This window comes from Gadus macrocephalus, chromosome 10 (genome assembly GCF_031168955.1).
Source record: "Gadus macrocephalus chromosome 10, ASM3116895v1".
NCBI lineage: Eukaryota > Metazoa > Chordata > Actinopteri > Gadiformes > Gadidae > Gadus > Gadus macrocephalus.
Genome location: NC_082391.1, coordinates 17,696,230 through 17,700,358, shown reverse-complemented (window position 1 = coordinate 17,700,358; position 4,129 = coordinate 17,696,230). Strand labels below are relative to the sequence as shown.

Genomic DNA, 4,129 nt, shown 5'->3' with positions numbered 1-4,129 from the left:
TGTGTGTGGAGCATGTTTGTGTGTGCGTGTGGGTGTGTGTTTCTGTGTGTTTGTTTATGTGTTTGTGTGTGTGTGTGGGTGTGTGTGTGTGTGTGTGTGTGTGTGTGTGTATGTGTGTATGTTTGTGTGTGTGTGTTTGTGTGTGTGTGTGTGTGTGTGTGTGTGTGTGTGTGTGTGTGTGTGTGTGTGTGTGTGTGTGTGTGTGTGTGTGTGTGTGTGTGTGTGTGTGTGTGTGTGTGTGTGTGTGTGCACCACCTCGCCCCACCCACCTCGGTTCTTGGAAACAGTTAGCCTCTGAGCATACAGAAGGATTGGGGGTGGTGAAGCAGTTTCACTTTCTGTTTTTTTCTTTCCTGATAAGTGACACCCTGACAGTTGGAAGGGAAAAAAAAAAATGTTGGGGTCCCTGAACAGATTTCTCAGTTATAAAAATAAAATGTGTTGGATGAGACAAAGACAGACATTTTACTCTGTTCAGTTTGAACCCCGACGAGAGCAACTGACAAACGCCACCCCTCCCCCACTCCTTCTGCACCATGATTGTTTTTCACTCTCTCCCGAAATGTCATATAGTTAAGAGGTGACAAATCTATATGGCACAAACAGAACAGGACGTCTTCCAAGTGTACACACAGCATACATTATTACACAGATTGAGAAACTCTAAACACGCATCTTTTATTTATTTTTTTTGCAACGCGCCGAAATAGATGTGTTTGCTCGTTGCCCGCAGGGACTTCAGTGGAAGATACTTTGATTGTAATTAAGTGACTACATCTTTACCGTTGCAGGTGTTCTTATCTCGGCAACTAGCTAGCGGTTTGATAGATGTGGCAGTCTGTGTTGAAATTATATTTTCAACCTTGCCATGTCTGCACTTTGATCTTATTTTTGGTGTTTGTGTAGACCTACATACTTATTTATATTGATGGATACATTTTTATGTTAAATGCTAAATACAAAACATAAGTATTGCCAGGTATACATAAACATATTTCCATGCATTCTAATTTACACATTGACCGTATAATACAATAGTCCTAGAACTAGATAATCATTACATTAATGTTATTGATGGTATTTAATAGCACGTCAATTCAATAACGCGTCAAATAAAAGAGATCATAGCTTAATAGTAACTAAGGTATTTTTCCACTTCGGTTTACTTTTTCCATTTTGTGGTTGTCATGTTTAGAAATAGTCTAACCATTGAAGCAGAAGTATTTCAATACTATTAGGTTTGAATACTGCAGATTTGCAAAAGATGAACAGCTGAGAAGACTGACCTCTGCTCACCATCCTTGTTTGCAGTGCCGGCATTTCCTTTAGGGCACATAGGCAGCTGCCTGGGGCCCCAGCTTGATAAGGGGGCTTGCTCAACCAAGCAAGTGGGTCCGCTAACCAGACATAATTTAACAACGTTATAATTCATATCTTGCTTCAAAGTATCATTGCTTATCTAGAATCAGCATTTATCTTCAGCGTCTGTATTTTTCGAGCAATTGGACAGGATATAATTATACTGTTGAACGTAATGGTGTCACAGTTGGAACTGTTTTCGCTATCATTTCATTGTTGTGAAAGTTTTGTCCTGTAGATGTCCTCCTTGATTCCGCTCAGCCTTGATTGTTGGGATGATTTGCACATGTGTTTATTAGTGTATTGTTTTCACCTGGCTGTGCTTTTGTGTATTTAAGTAAAAATTTCTGTCTTCCTTTTGTCTGATCATCAAGTGTAGTGTAGCTTACGCTTACGCAGTCTCTCTGTTCTGCTGACCGAATGTTGCAAGGTCGTGTTAGTATTTTTTCTTAGTTCAAGCCAGTTCTTTGGAACTGATTCTTCGTTCGTGATTTCTGGCATTGGGTCATAGATACAAACTTTTTTTGTTCACATTCAACACTGTGTCTGTGGCTTGGGCTTTTGCTGTCTGGGGCCAACAAACACCTGTTGATTTAGCCTTTAGCCGTTGTTTTAAGGAAAGTTTTTGATCACCCAGTGCTGGTCAGTAGGCGACAGGAAATTACTTTGGCTGGATTACGCCATTGAGTCCCTTAGGCTAGCTGCAGAGGGAACTGGCCTCTCAGATACTTCCTTCTTGCCATACCTTTTCATCGACCTGGCAACCTTACTCTGTCCACCGTTTTTCTGACACCCAGCCGTTCGAAAACGTCCTTTCCCACAAGGATATTCAGATATCTGCTGCCTGTACTGTGTTGAACCTGGTCAGTTGGTTTCAACCTGCTCTGCACAATAGTGGACTTGCAAGTGGGAGGTAGGGTAATGTTAAGTCAAATTAAGGACCTCCATCGGTTCCATTCCCACTGCTTCGTGTTTGTCTGCGTTGGCAGAGGCAATCTGTCCCTTTCGGTCCTTGTTGACTCTGGCGAAGATTTAACTTTATTGACTCGGATCTGGTCAATGAAGTTGGCTTAGCCATCTGAATTTTGCCACAGTACATTTGAAGTTCCCAATGAAGGCCAAAGCCTTGGCCGGCCATCTCATACGCAGAGTAACATTCATCACCGTCCCTGAAAGTTTTCCTATTTCTGGTAATCACCATTAACTAGTCCAGTCAAACCTACTTGACTCGCCCCAGCCACCAACTTTCGAACAAATATGGAGAACTTCCTTGGATTTGCAAACTTGTAGTGCAGATTTATAACTAGCCCTCAGCTCCCAATCTGCCGGCTTTGTCTGGTCACCTTGAGGAGATCAGGCATTCCATAAACTCAAGAATATGTTCACTTACACCCTTAACTCATTCTAACGCAACCTGACTTTTCTCAGGAGTTTTATTGTTGAGGTAGATGCCTCAGATGTTGGAGCCAGAGCTATTCTGTCCAAGTGTCCATCCATGCACCATTTCCTTCAGTCCATCTCCAGCAGGGAGAAACTAAGAACTTGTCAAAAGGGGGCTTCTTGCCGTCCTGTCATTGGAGTAGTAGAGACAAAAGTTCAAGATTTCTTGTGTGGACTGACCACAGCATCCTGGAGTGTATCCAGATATCCAAGAGACTCATATCAAGACAGAATAGGTGGGCACTGTTTACCAAAATCTTCTGGTTACCAACCCAAGACAAACGGCCAGTGAGAGCGTGCAGGCCAGCACCTGGAGACTTCAATGAGATGTCTCGTCTGCAGCCACCTCGACCTCCTGGAGCCGGAAGCTGTTCTGGGTGCAATACATAACACTCTTCCAGTACTTCCTCCAAATCTTTACATTCCAGTGCACCCAAGGATACACAGCCACCTCTGTTCTCTGACCAGCTAGAAGAAGCCAACATGCAGTTTTGCACAGGGCTGTGTTCTGCGTTGTAGCTGAACCTGTCAAAGCGCTTGTGCCACTGTCCCCTGCATTAGCTCCAGGTATTGACGGAAGTCAATACCTGGAGACTACTACATACATTAATTGACAGCACCCAGGTCATCCAAGTGTAACGCCAGGAGGCAATCCTATAGGTGGTGGTGGGGTTCTGTCACACTTTGAACACTCTTTCTCCTGTAGATGTCCTCCTTGTTCCCCTCAGCTTTGATTGTTGGAATTATTTTCTATTAGATGATCCTGTTCACTTGGCTGTGCATTTGTGTATTTAAGTCTGTCATTTCTGTCTGCCTTTTGTCTCTGATCATCAAGCGTAGTCATATATTCTGATGACCTGTATCTTGCATTTGCCATGTTAATTAAGTTCATTTGTTTAGTTTCTGCCAGTTCTTTTGAACTGATGTTTTCGCTTACACTCTTCAGTAAATACATTAGAGCTACTGCTACTACTTTCAATTTTGTTCTACATTTGCATCATCATCTGCCTTTATCTTGATTCTGAAGCGTGAAAGATGGTGGTGGGATGGTCGAATAGGGGAGGTATTGAAGGCCCCCCACCTGTCCCCCCATAGGCTGCAGCCCTTTCAACTTTTTCTTTTGCCTGAAACGAGTTTTAATGAGATACATTTTTTATTATGTATGCACGCAATTATATATGTATTATTAATTATTGTATGATAGTTATTTAGGATAGTTTTCTAGTTGCATACAATAATATTAGTATCATCGTTATTTTATGATCATATTTTCATATTATTTTCAGCTCTTTGTATTGCGTTACAGTAGCCCGTGCAGAGAGGAGCTTTT

The 4,129-nt window shown here is 42.2% G+C and overlaps 1 long non-coding RNA gene across 3 annotated transcripts in view; it reads right to left on the bottom strand.

Moving 5' to 3' along the window:
• The window catches only part of LOC132466019 (uncharacterized), a 35,507-nt gene that overhangs the window by 11,372 nt on the left and 20,006 nt on the right, over positions 1–4,129 (bottom strand). The window lies entirely within an intron of this gene.